Source organism: Procambarus clarkii, chromosome 37 (genome assembly GCF_040958095.1).
Source record: "Procambarus clarkii isolate CNS0578487 chromosome 37, FALCON_Pclarkii_2.0, whole genome shotgun sequence".
Lineage (NCBI taxonomy): Eukaryota > Metazoa > Arthropoda > Malacostraca > Decapoda > Cambaridae > Procambarus > Procambarus clarkii.
In genome coordinates this window covers 42147178-42162461 of record NC_091186.1, presented here as the reverse complement: position 1 = coordinate 42162461, position 15284 = coordinate 42147178, and the positions used below count along the sequence as shown (strand labels likewise).

The window sequence follows — 15284 nt, the reverse complement described above, 5'->3', positions numbered from 1 at the left end:
TTATTAGTTTTGTTATATATTAATCTTGTCAGTCTCTACTGATTTTTTGTTTTCTCTCTTTGCCTAACTTCTGTATCCTTCCTGGCTATCTACGGTGATCTTCATTCTACTTCTAATTGTTTCTTTTTTTGTGTACTTGCATTTATTGTTGTGTTTTGCTATAATTACTTTCTATTTACAGCAGATTTAGTATTTAACTGTTTCTGTAATAGCTTGTCTTATCGAATCGCGACCCCATTGCATCTACATGCATACTGATATTGATCCTGATCGAAATCTTCTGTCTCATATCTACACCAATCAGCACATTGATCATCATTATTGCAGATATTACACAGCAAATCTTGAAAAAAAAAAACTCCTAAATAGCACCTGCCAATAAGTTTACAACCAAAATGTTAGATCACTTGGTAAACATTTTGATGATATAAATGCACTACTCACAGCACTAGGTACTAAATTATCGTTCATTATTTTAACAGAAAATTGGCTAAATAAAGACTATACCCAACTCTACAGCTTAGCTGGTTATAAAGCCATTCACAACTGCAGGCCTAATAAAAAAGGAGGCGGCACAGCAATACACTACCAAGATATCTTCATCTGCAATAGTGTCATTAGTGATAGAGGCGACTATTGTGAATATACCTTTGCCAAGTTCTCCAGTAAATCCCTTAAATCCTCCCTGATAATCGGTGCCATCTATAGATTTTCCAATACCAACATAGCTTTATTCTCTGACAATGTAAGGAATCTTATCATAAATAACAATCTCAACAAAAATCACATCATTCTGGGAGGTGATTTCAATATTGACCTGGGTCTTCAAAACAACCCTCAAGTTGACTATTTCAGTAACAGCATGAACTCCTGTATGCTAATCCCCACAATCACCAAGCCCAATCGAGTCACTCAAACATCTGCCACTACCTTGGGTCACTTATGGACTAATATAACAGCTCCCCTTACATCTGGTAAAATCAATGACAGAACAACTGACCACTATCCAACTTTCCTCATAACAAACATGGACATAACACCACCAGAAAGCAAGAAACTCACATTCAGGCTACACAGTGAAACAGCTATAGGCAGCCTCTCAAATGCACTTCACAATATTAACTGGGAATCTGAATTCAATAATACACAGGATATAAATTCATTAGCTAACCTCTTTCTCTCCAAAACTCTAAGCCTCTACAACACTCACTGTCCCCTCCTTACCAAAAAAGAAACTGACAAAAGAATAAACAATCCGTGACTCACAAATGGCATATTCAAATCTATCAACAAAAAACATGAATATGAAAAGAAACTTACGATTGGCCGAGTTACAAAGGAAGTAGTTAAGAGGTACTCATCAGTGCTTACCAGTATCATAAGAAAAGCGAAACATTCATATTATGAGACTAGATTCAAAGAAGCAAAAGGCAACATGAAAAGCACATGGAAAACCATCTCTAATATCCTAGGAACTAAACAACACTCTCACAACCAGATAAAACTCTCTAAGGATGGCTATACACAGTCAACTGATTTAGAAATAGCAAATCAATTTAATAGCTTCTTTTAATCGGTTGATGCTAACCTTGCCCGAAAAATCACACAGACTCAGACACATATCAACACATATCTCTCAGGCAGCTATCCAACCTCTCTTCTCTCACCAGTCAGTCTGACAGATGTTGTGTCCATTATACACTCAGTAAAAACCAAAGCTGGGAACATCAGTGAAATTCCATCCATTGTATACAAGAGCGCCTCCCATGCCCTTGCGCCACCTATAGCTCTGCTGTTCAACAAATCTCTAGAGTGGCATACCTTCCCTGATATCCTTAAAAAAGCAGGAGTAACGCCAGTTCATAAAGGAGGTAATCCGGCAGATATAAACAATTATAGACCAATATCAAACCTACCCATACTATCAAAAATATTTGAAAAAATTATCTACAAACAGCTCTACTCTTTCCGCGTAAAATTCGAAATACTCAGTCCCTGTCAGTTTGGCTTCCGCTCCCAAGAGAGTACCACTGATGCAATTATTGGTCTCCTTGATATAATTTACTCAGCCCTTGACAAAAATGAGTTTCCGATTGAACTCTTCATTGACCTGAGAAAGGCCTTTGATACTGTTAATCACAATTACCTGTTACGTAAACTCCATCATTATGGAATCCGAGGCCATGCCCTGGACTATATCCAATCCTATCTTAGTGATAGACACCAATGTGTTAGCCATCAATGATATAACCTCTCCCACTCTACCAATAACCGTTGGAGTGCCACAGGGCAGCATCTTGGGACCTCTCCTATTTCTTATGTTCATCAATGTTCTGCCTAATATCTCTAACATTCTTAAACCTATATTGTTTGCTGATGATACTACCCTCATCTACTCAAACCCCAACCCACACACACACTAAATAATGTTGTTAATAATGAACAAAAGAAAGTCCCCTTATGGATGTCAACCAACAAACTAACACTTAACATAAAAAAAGACCTACTACATCTTATTTGGAAGCAAATCAACAAATGCAATTCAGCTTTAGATAGACAATATTAACATCAGTAATAAAAATGTTGGAAAGTTTCTTGGCCTATTCCTAGACAAGAGACTCAACTTCAGTACCCACATACAACACATAACTAAGAAAGTCTCTAAAACAGTTGGAATACTCTCCAAATCAGATATTATGTACCTAACTCTGCTCTCATCTCACTATATTATGCACTAATCTATCCCTATCTTAATTATGGTATCTGTGCATGGGGTTCAACCACTGCAAACCACCTCAGGTCCATCATCACCCAGCAAAAATCTGTTATCAGAATAATAACAAATTCTGCTTTCAGATAACACTCTGCCCCCTTGTTTAAATCCCTAAACATGCTAAAAATAAGCTCACTTCACTCATTCTCTTGTGTCAATTACATTTACAAAACCCTGCTCTTAAACTCTCCCTGCACAGATGTAATAGGACCCATTATCACGACACCAGAAATAAATATCTCTTTGATATCCCCTAAGTCAAATGTAATCTGTGTAAACACTATGTAAATAAAGGGACCTAGTCTATGGAACTCACTCCCTAATGAATTGAAAAGCTGTCCAACTTTTGCGTCATTTAAAAACAAAACAAAAAAGTACCTAATTTCATCTTCATAGTTTCCTACCTTGTTGCTTTAAAATTGCACTGTTTCTTTATGTACCTAATCCAAACAACTTTACCATTGTGATAATTGCTGTCTTCTTATATGTGCTATCAATTTGCTGTGTGGTGCCTATTAATCTTTGTTTAAATTACCAATCAAGCTGTCAATGCAATCAATCAGAGCTAACACTGTGATTTAATATACCAACTAAACTCTCTCATCTCATTTTTTTTCTTGTAATGTACCTGTTATCATTTTATTAATTGTGCTAGAATTTACCTACTTAAAATTATCTGTCAGATTAAGGACATGCCCGAAACGCTGCGCATACTTATGGCTTTACAAGATTGTAAATACCATGCTATGTATCCTCTCAAACCCAATGTACCTTCTTCTATATAAATAAATAAATAAATAAAGTAAGGTGTACCGAGTGCTGTCTGGGGCCAGAGTTGGAAATTATTTAATAAGAGCTTTGTGTTGAGTAATTAGAAGACATAGATGATTTTGGGTAGTAGAAACCCCAAGCACAAATACCATAATTGAGATAAGGATAGATGAGAGAGTAATAGAGCATCACCAGAGCAGGGCGAGGTACATAATATCTGATCTTAGAAAGAATGCCAACAGTTTTAGAAACTTTTTTTGCTATATTTAAGATGTGTCCCTGGAAATTCAGCTTATTATCGATGAGAACACCAAGGAATTTACCATCTACTTTGTTACTATTTTGGATATTGTTTATTCTTTGATTAATTTGTTCTGAGGATTTATTACAAAAAAATATTGCAAGTTATGTCAATGTTAAGGGTGAGGTTAGCAGTTAGCCAAAGAGGGACTTTATTTAGTTCAGTATTCACTGTGACATTTAGAGCAAGAGGGTCAGGACTGGAGAAAATGAAGGTTGTGTCATACACAAATAAAATTGGTTTGAGGTGTTGAGAGCCATTTGGAAGGGCATTAATGTAGATGAGAAAGAGGAGAGGGCCAAGTATGCTGCCCTGAGGAACACCAATGTTGATGGGTAGGGTGGGAGAAATGGAATTATTTACAGAAACATTCTGGAGCCTGTCAGTAAGGTAAGATTTGAGGTATTGCAGGGAGTGTCCTCTGACTCCATAATGATGTAATTTAAAGAGGTTTTTGTGGTTGACAGTGTCAAAAGTCTTACGTAAATCAACAAATAACCCAACAGGGAACTCATTTTTATCATGAGCTGCATGTATCAAGATAATCATTCTAATCAGAGCATTGTTAGGGCTTTTTTGGGGGTCTGAAGCCATATTGGCAAGAGCTAAGTATATTGTGATTGGCTAGATAAGAGTAAAGCTGCTTGTAGATTAGCTTTTCAAATATTTTTAACAAGGTTGGCATAATTGATATTGGTCTGAAATTGTTGACATCAGTTAGATCACCAAATGTATGAAATGGGGTTACTCTCGCTTTATTTAGAATCTCCGGAAAGGTTTGGAGTTCAAGTGATTTGTTGTAGAGCGATGAAATGCAATGACAGGAGCTAGAAATCTAGAGTTTTTTTTTTGTAAATTAGAGTTGGTATCTCGGCAAGGGCATTTAACTTTGTTTTAAGAGAAAGGATTATCTCATTAACATCAGTGGAATTAGCACGAGTTAGGTACAGAGACTCTGGATAGTTACCTGTAAGGTAGTCCTTAACAATAGTTAGAGAGGATGGATTATCATTTGCAAGGAATGTGCCAATTGATGAGGAGAACCTATTGTATTCAATAGCAGTGTCAGAGGCTGAAAGCACACCATCGTCATTGGATAGGAGTATTGTTTTTTTATTCAAAATCTTTTTTGATCCTAATATTTAGGAAATAGTGCTCAATGTTTTTTTTAATGTTGCCCTTAATTTGGATAAATTTATTTTTGTAGTATTTCATTTTGGCTCTCTTAATTATTTTAGACAGCATTGATCAGTAAATCTTTGAAAATCCTTTGGAGGCGATTCCTTACTTATACTTCTTCTCGTGGACTTGTTTTTTATTAATAATAATAATAATAATAATAATAATAATTTATTTAGGAAAAGTACATGCATAGATGCAGAGTTACAAACATTCTGATTGATTTATTGATAGAGCTAGTACATACAATACCTAAAGCAACTAGTACACATAGCGTTTCGGGCAAGATTTAAGATTTAAGATTTAAGATTTAAGATTTAGATTTAGATTTAAGATTTAGATTTAGATTTAAGTTTACCCTTTGTAAGCCAAGGATTGTTTAACCTTTTAGTTGTGACTTGATTCACTAGCATTGGACAGTGGGCGTTATAGAGGCTCAGAGTTTTCTGAAGAAATGTGTGCACTGCTAGGTATAGATGTTCATTATGTCACCTAATTCAATCTCCCAGTTGATATTAGCAGCAGCTACGATAACTTTTTGTAATGTTATAATATATCTATGACAAAACTTTCTATCAACTTAATACAAAGGCACTAAGACAAGAATGTTATGAGTATTTACTATGTTTCTCATCTCAGTTACTTATAACTCTCACAAAACACTGCTCTTAAAGTAACTAGTTCAACTTCGTGTAACAAACTTACATTTCTGTTTATTATTGATTCTGTTTAAAAATGTATTCTCCTATCCACTTTATCTTAAAACTATACTCTGAACAACAATACATTATATGAGCTAATCTGACTTATCCGATCTAACCTAACCTAATGTAACTTACCTAACCCAACTTACCTAACCTCACCTACCTAACCCAACTTACCTAACTTCACCTACCTAATCCAACTTATCTAACCTCACCTACCTAAACCAACTTACCTAACCTCACCTACCTAACTTACCTAACTTGCATAACCTAACTTCCCTTACTTAACCTACCTGACATAACTTACCTAACTTACATAACTTACCAAACATAATTTACTTAATACAATTTCCATTACCTAGCCTAACCTACCCAACCAAACTTACCTATCCTTTCCTACCTGATGTAACTTACATGACAACCTAGCTGATGTAACTTACCTAACCTGACCTAACCTAACTTACATAACTTACTAACTTAAGTTACATAACGAAACTTACCTAACCTCATCTACCTAACGTATGTAACATAACTTATTTAAAGCAACATCTTATTCTCTCTGAAACATCAACTCTTCATTTATTATATATTTACCCAGTCAACACTCTTTCACACTTCCAGTTACAAACCACAACTTTCAAATTACATGTGCAAGCATATACAAACTTACATAAAATACATATGACACACACAAACTTACATAAAATACATATGACACACACAGACTTACATATAATACATATGACACATACACTTTTACATTAATTGCATAAATACTTGCCGAAATATATATGTCACAATCTCATCTACATACACAATTACATTCACAAATTAACATAAACTTATTCAAATTCATACAACTATGACAAAACACATTCACTCTTACACAAACTTTCAAATACACAGACAATTACTTTTATAAAAGGGAATTTGCACATACAAACTTGCTCAAGCTGTTACTCAAACTTGTATCTTAAACAAAGACATACACATACACCTGCCCATATAAAAAAGTGCGCAAACTAACCCAAACATATACAATTACACTCACAAACTTATACAAACATTGACAAAAACTTACTCAAATACTCAGATCACTAACATACTCCAAATCTCAATTATTCTGTGTAAAGTGTTGTTTTAAGCGTTCTTTCCTTATCTAACCCAACAGACCCTAACCATAACCTAACACAGCCCTAACCTAACTCTACCAACTCTAACCGAACCCAACCAATCCTGACCTAACCTACCCAACCCTAATGTAACCTTAATCCCATACATTTATATTTTACTTGTACACTTTTCATCAGCATTTTATGCACATCTTAACCTAACACACACCACACCTAACCTTTGCTTCATTTATATTTCCTCTTACTTTTCAAATAATTTATATGAAAGTCTGTTTATGACATCTAGTCTTTACATACTTTCTTAATTTATTTAACATACTATGTCTTCTCATTCATCACTTTTATGTTTATATTTGTCATCAATTAATTCATTAAAGTTACACATCTTATCATATGTATATATGTTTTCTGAAGGACATTCATGTTTATCAATCTGTGTGTTTAATATAATTTGTTTTTATTCTTTGTCCTTTAATGTAACCTCATTCTGATCTTTGTGTATTTATTGTATTTAATATAATTACATATTCTTTGTATTTCACTTAATCTTTCTGATGTAGTTTATTGTTTTGGACATATTTGTGTAATATATTATCCTTAACTAAACCTTTCAGATATAGTTTTTGTTTTTGTTTATGTGAATTTATACAATTTCTCCTCTTTGTATGTTATTTTTGTTTACATAGTGTGACGATAATCTCCTTCAAGAGATTGAGCCTGCTCTTCCCTCCAAAGTTCGTCGATACATACATCTATATAAAACTAGTATGGATGAAATATCCAACAACGACAACAACATCTCCAAGGTTTGCCAGAGAGCAAAACGTATGCAGCCAGGAACACCTGCTCCACCTCGAACCACCAAACTACCTGTCTTGTCGCCTGCTCCTCGCTGATTGGCTGCGGGTCCAGCTGCAACTGCACTCCACCCACCATACTACTGGATGTCTGGGGCTGCCACGACCTCAGTCTTCAGAATATCCCGTGCTTTCGACAAGTTAACACGTCTCGTTGCTAGACTAAGCCCCAGGCTTACGTGTACTAAGAGAAGTGATAGCTTGAAGCCAATATTCCTGCACCTATTTACTTTGTTTGCCACACACTTGTTATTTGCTCACTTGTCTTAACGTAACTTTTCATTTTGCCATTTGATTATTCTTATTACTTTGATTGATTTTATTATACGAATTTGTATGTCCATTTTATTCATGTTTTGCTTTCTTTAACGTAATTAAAATTTCATTGTTAAAATTTACTTGTGTTTTGTGTGTCTTCTCCTTACCTTACCACAGACGAAGTTCCAGAATTTCTATTTTTTTTTCTATATGTGACGAGGCCATACCCCTAGCTTTTGAACAGCCGAACACCAACGCGTTACCGTCACAATAGTTAATTCAGATCCACCTTCACAATAGCAATAACCACAACCAATCTGCAGACATTAGCAACGACAACCCACCAGCAGACATTAATAACAATAACCCACCAGCAGACAGAAGGAACCACAACCCACCAGCAGACAGCAGTAACCACAACCGACCGGTAGACAGACATAACCACAACCCACCAGCAGACAGAAGGAACCACAACCCACCAGCAGACAGCAGTAACCACAACCGACCGGTAGACAGACATAACCACAACCCACCAGCAGACAGCAGTAACCACAACCGACCGGTAGACAGACATAACCACAACCCACCAGCAGACAACAGTAACCATAACCAACCAGCAGACAGCATTAACCACAACCCACCAGCAGACAGCAGAAAGCACATCCCATCATTAGAAAGCAGTTGTCACAACCCAACAAAAGGAAAAGTAACACACCACAAACTAGGGTTCAGGGAAGGTAAATTGTGCCTCACAGGTTTAATAGAATTCTGTGACCAGGTGACAAAAAATAAACAAGAAAGAGCAGGGTGGGCATAGGGCATTTTCTTTGATTGTCAGAAAGCCTTTGACGCAATAACCCCATAACAGACTGTTACAAGAGTTGGAGAACCCGACAGTAGTAAAAGGTAAGGTGCCCCAGTGGATAAGGGAGTATCTAAGCAACAGGATACAGCGAGTAACTGTGAGGGGATGGGGGGGGGGGGAAGACATCTCGCCATCAGAATGGCTAGATGTCACCGGCGGAGGCCCAAAGGGCTCTGCACTTGGATCCATCCTCTTTCTGATATATGTAAATGATCTTCCAGATGGTATAAACTCATTCCTCTCAATGTTTGCTGATGATGCAATAATTATGAGAAAAATCAATACAGATGAAGATAGACAGAGACTATAGGACGACCGGGACCAACTGGAGGAATGGTCTAGAAAACGGCTACTAAAGTTTAACTCAGGTATGTGTTAAGTACCATCTAAGTATGAATGGGATTGCACCATCTAGGATGTGCAATCCTACAAGAGTCATGTAGAGAGAGAAAGAGCTGGGGGTTGATATCACACCAAACCTTTCCCCTGAAACCCACGTCAAAAGAATATCATCAGTGGCATATGCCACGTTAGCCAACATAAGAACTGCTTTTAGAAACTTATCTAAGAACCTTGTATACCACTTATGTCAGACCAATCCGGGAGTATGAAGCTCCAGCCTGGAGTCCATACCTAGGTAAACACAACACAAAGTTAGAAAAGATTCAAAGGTATGCCACCAGACTAGTTCCAGAATTGAGAGGTATGAGTTACCAGAAAAGGCTACTAGAACTAAACCTCACGTTCCTGGGAAACAGAGGAGTTAGGGGAGACTTGATCACCAACAACATATATCTCAGATAAATTGACAGTGGACAAAGTCAAACTATTTAGCATGTACAGAACACCAACAAGGGGACACAGGTGCTGCTGCACTCCAACTAGGTGAGTACAGGTTAAAACGAGTACCCAAAGGAGTCACAGAGACATTACAAGGAATTTTTCAGTGCGAGGGTAGTTAACAAATTGAATGCATTCGGCAGTGATGTGGTGGAGGCAAACTCCATACACGGTTTCAAATGTAGATATGATAGAGCCCAGTAGGCTCAGGAATCTGTACACCTGTTGATTGACAGTTGAGAGGCGGTACCAAAGAACAGAAGCTCAACCCTTGTAAACACAACTAGGTGAGTACAAATAGTTGAGTACCAGTAGACAACAGTAACCACAACCCACCAACAGACAGCATTAACCACAACCAAGCAGCAGACAGCATTATCCACAGCACTTCAGTAGACAGCAATAGGCACAAAACACCAGCAGACAGCAGTAACCACAACCTACCAGCAGACAGAAGCAACAATAACCCACCAGCAGACAGAAGTAACAATAACCCACCAGCAGACAGAAGTAACCATAACCCACCAGCAGACAGAAGTAACCATAACCCACCAGCAGACAGAAGTAACCATAACCCACCAGCAGACAGAAGCAACAATAACCCACCAGCAGACAGAAGTAACCATAACCTACCAGTAGACAGAAGTAACCATAACCCACCAGCAGACAGAAGTAACCATAACCCACCAGCAGACAGAAGTAACCATAACTCACCAGCAGACAGAAGTAACCATAACCCACCAGTAGACAGAAGTAACCATAACCCACCAGTAGACAGAAGTAACCATAACCCACCAGCAGACAGAAGTAACCATAACCCACCAGCAGACAGAAGTAACCATAACTCACCAGCAGACAGAAGTAACCATAACCCACCAGTAGACAGAAGTAATCACGATTACCTCTTAAGTAAATTCCATCATTATGGAATCCGAGGCCATGCCCTGGACTATATCCAATCCTATCTTAGTGATAGACACCAATGTGTAGCCATCAATAATATAACCTCTCCCATTCTACCAATAACTGTTGGAGTGCCACAGGGCAGCATCTTGGGACCTCTTCTTTTTCTTATATACATTAATGATCTGCCTAATGTCTCTAACATTCTGAAACCTATTTTGTTTGCTGATGATACTACCCTCATCTACTCCAACCCCAACCCTCATACACTAAATGGTGTTGTTAATAATGAACTAAAAAAAGTCCACTTATGGATGTCAACCAACAAACTAACACTTAACATAGAAAAGACCTACTACATCCTATTTGGAAGCAAATCTACAAATGCAATTCAGCTTCAGATTGACAATGTAAACATTAGCAATAAGAATGATGGAAAGTTTCTTGGCATATTCCTAGACAAGAGACTCAACTTCAGTACCCACATACAACACAAAACTAAGAAAGTCTCTAAGACAGTTGGTATACTCTCCAAAATCAGATATTATGTTCCTAACTCTGCTCTCATCTCTCTATATTATGCACTAATCTATCCCTATCTCAATTATGGTATCTGTGCATGGGGTTCAACCACTGCAAACCACCTCAAGTCCATCATCATCCAGCAAAAATCTGCTATCAGAATAATATCAAATTCTGCTTTCAGACAACACACAGCCCCCTTGTTTAACTCCCTAAACATGCTAAACATAATCTCACTCCACAAATTCTCTTGTGTCAACTACATTTACAAAACCCATTTCTTAAATGCAAATCCTTGTCTGAAACTCTTCTTGGACAGATGTAATAGGACCCATTATCACCACACCAGAAATAAATATCTCTTTGATATCCCCAGAGTTAAACTTAATCTGTGTAAACACTCTATGCAAATAAAGGGACCCAGTTTATGGAACTCACTCCCTACTGAATTGAAAAGCTGTCCAACTTTTACATCATTCAAAATCAATACTAAAAAGTACCTAATTTCATCTTCATAGTTTTTCACTTTTTGCCTTAAAATTGCACTGTATCAATTGCTACCCAATCTCCCAACCTTTATGTTCCCAATTTGAACATCTTTACCATTGTGATCATTGCTGTTTTCTTATATGTGCTGCCAATCTGTTGTATGGTGTTTATAAATCTTGTTTATCTGTATCTTTTGCTACCCAGTCTCCCAATCTTTATGTACCCAATCTGAACATCTTTACCATTGTGATCATTGCTGTCTTATATGTGCTGTCAATCTGCTGTATGGTGTCTATTAACCTTGTTTAAATTACTAATCAAGCTGTCAATGTAATCAATTAGAGCTTTAATATACCTACTTATCTCTCTCATCTCATTTTTCTCTTGTAATGTATCTTTATCATTTATCAATTCTGATTGAAATTACCTACTTAAAATTATCTGCTAGATTAAGGACCTGCCCGAAACGCTGTGCGTACTAGTGGCTTTACAAGAATGTAAATACTGTACTATCCAATGTATTCTCACTAACCCAATGTACCTTCTTGTATATATATATAAATAAATAAATAAATAAATAACCATAACCCACCAGCAGACAGAAGTAACCATAACCCACCAGCAGACAGAAGTAACCATAACCACCAGCAAACAGAAGTAACAATAACCCACCAGCAGACAGAAGTAACCATAACCCACCAGCAAACAGAAGTAACAATAACCCACCAGCAGACAGAAGTAACCATAACCCACCAGCAAACAGAAGTAACCATAACCCACCAGCAGACAGAAGTAACAATAACCCACCAGCAAACAGAAGTAACCATAACCCACCAGCAGTCAGAAGTAACAATAACCCACCAGCAAACAGAAGTAACCATAACCCACCAGCAGACAGAAGTAACCATAACCCACCAGCAGACAGAAGTAACAATAACCCACCAGCAAACAGAAGTAACCATAACCCACCAGCAGACAGAAGTAACCATAACCCACCAGTAGATAGAAGTAACAATAACCCACCAGCAAACAGAAGTAACCATAACCCACCAGCAGACAGAAGTAACCATAACCCACCAGCAAACAGAAGTAACCATAACCCACCAGCAAACAGAAGTAACCATAACCCACCAGCAAACAGAAGTAACCATAACCCACCAGCAAACAGAAGTAACCATAACCCACCAGCAGACAGAAGTAACCATAACCCACCAGCAGACAGAAGTAACCATAACCCACCAGCAGACAAAAATAACCATATCTTACAAGCAACCAGCAGCATGATCAATTTACATTAGAGATCTCCAAGGAAAACTTACAGTTGAAGATGAGTTGCCAGCAGACAGCAGTAACGTCGACTAAGGTGAAGTCATCAGTAACAACAACTTCCCAGCAGAGAGCAGCGGTGTCATTACTGATTTAAGGAGTTGAACCTCAGTAAACATTATCACTCTTATCTCGCTCATACTGATAACTCTTATCATGGTGGTGCCAGTGTCACACTGGTCTATGTGGAAGTCACACTACTGTCACTCAGTAGTAACTTATCCACTCGCTGCCGGCACCATTGCTAGCTGGCCACACATTGTTTTGTTCCCTGGAAAACTTAAGATTCTGAGCATCCATCAGCTCAAATCATCGCGGTTTTGTGAGGAAGAACACAGCAATACTTCAAGACCCAGAGAATATCTTGTTTGGAAGAAAACAATACCGGTTTCGTCTAAACTTGATGGACAAACAACATTGTTGATTATCTGCTCTCTAGCTGACTGGTATTCTGCGCAGCCCAGTACGCAGGCGACCCAAACTGTCGTACCGCACTCGTCGCTCATGACCGATTTTTTTGTGAGGACTGTATGTCTGACCAAGCTACTTAGAGTCTTACCCTGAAGGGCGAGGCGATACCCAGAGGGCATCGCCACAAGGGGGCACCTTAGAGCGTATACTGAGCCTTACAGGGTAAGGTAGACCAAACTGCTCAATTAGGAGTTAGGTATCCCTGATTCCACCTGGAGGGATCATTTTACAACCTATGTCGGAGGGGAATAAATTTCTTCAGGTCTAGGCGTGTCTCAAGCATTAGGTAGGGCAGTGAATTGGTCCTCACTATGAGGAGACGTCATGGGGAAGTCAAAGAAAAAGTAGCAATGGAGGCAGCTTACAGACGAGAATGGACAGTGGACCGAGGTGCAGCAGGCACCAAAGAAAACTGCTATCGAGGCTACTCCAGGTGCTTCAACCAGCAAGACACCAGGCATAATGGATCTAGAGAGGACAGCATCAGTCACACACAACCAGTGTCAGACACTGTACCTCTCTCCACAGCCAAGTCACAGGAATTATGAAACAGGAGAGGACTCCACCAGTCTCACACACCAGACATCGCCAGACTCTGCACATCTTCCAAAATTCAAGATAATGCAGACAGACCACATCCCTACATCAAATGGAGTAGTAACGACAGTGGAAAAGGAACAACCAGAGTTCAAACTTTCCATCACTGTCAACCTGAAAGGAGAAATAATACTGACACCACAAGACCAACACACTGCAAATTACATAGAAAAAGTAACAGTCCTACAAAGGAAACCTGTTTGCTTGGAGAAGCTGGACTCTTCAGAAAGACGCACACGAGACGTGCTTTTGGCATACCCAATCGACTTTCCACTGGATCCAATACTAGAACACAAGCAAATCCTGAATGCGGAACGATGCCGCACAAAAGTAGACAAGGCAGCGACACGTTAGGTTCTGATGACCGTCATGGGACATGTGCCAGAAACACTCAATTTTGGAAACTGGGGAATATACTGAGTGAGACCATAAGTCCCGGAACCCCTGCGCTGCTTCAGGTGTCAGAAATACGGCCACCATCAATCACGCTGCACCGGACAGGAGAGATGTGGAGTGTGCAGCCTGAGGCATCCAACCAAAGGCTGTATAGCCAAGCACAAGGCAAACCAGACCACAACAGCCAAATGTTCAAATTGTGGAGGCAAACATCATGCCTGGAGCACAACCTGCTCTGCACGGAAAGAAAAAGTGCAGACAGCTCAGACCAGGATAAACACACAGACTCTAGACACAGAATAAAGCACTACATATACCAACTCCAACATCTGGAACACTCGTGCACAGCCACAACCGAGACCCACTCTCACAGAACCAAATTTCCCGAATCTATCAATTCCAAATCAGGAAATACACAGAAATGCTGCAGAAATTCAACAAAAGGAAAAAGCAGCTACTTTCGGAATCAACACAACAAATTTACAGTTTTTCCGAAGTCCAACTGAAAAACATCGTAAAGATCACTGATAACAAATGCCTACATATGATGCAGAACGTCTTACAACAACAGATTCAAGAAATCCCTTGTGTAATAATGTACAAGAACGTGCAGCAGACCACAGTTACACAAGAAATAGACAGACTGAGACAAGACAAAGCACATGAGGACAAACAACGCGACATGGATATACAGACTACCAACAACAGTCCAGTAGTTAAGACACAAGACTATCAACACTCACAAAACAACTACAAGAAGCAGTGACCACTCAAGTTATATTAAACTTTAGTTATTATAATTGTTGTATTTAATAATTATCACTCTTCTGCTTGGTCTTAAAGGAAGCCGGCCTCGGGTGAAAGAGGGATGTAACGATCTCTGTCTGAAACCCGTGGGT

General features: G+C 38.6%; 2 protein-coding genes across 2 annotated transcripts in view; one reads left to right on the top strand and one right to left on the bottom strand.

Moving 5' to 3' along the window:
* LOC138372116 (tripartite motif-containing protein 59-like) overlaps positions 1-13320 on the bottom strand; it is a 61086-nt gene extending 47766 nt beyond the window's left edge. Inside the window, exon 1 of the mRNA XM_069337416.1 lies at positions 12915-13320. The gene's annotated coding sequence lies outside the window, so the exon portion shown is untranslated. The remainder of the gene's footprint in view (positions 1-12914) is intronic.
* LOC123765933 (uncharacterized) overlaps positions 1-15284 on the top strand; it is a 270914-nt gene that overhangs the window by 91464 nt on the left and 164166 nt on the right. The window lies entirely within an intron of this gene.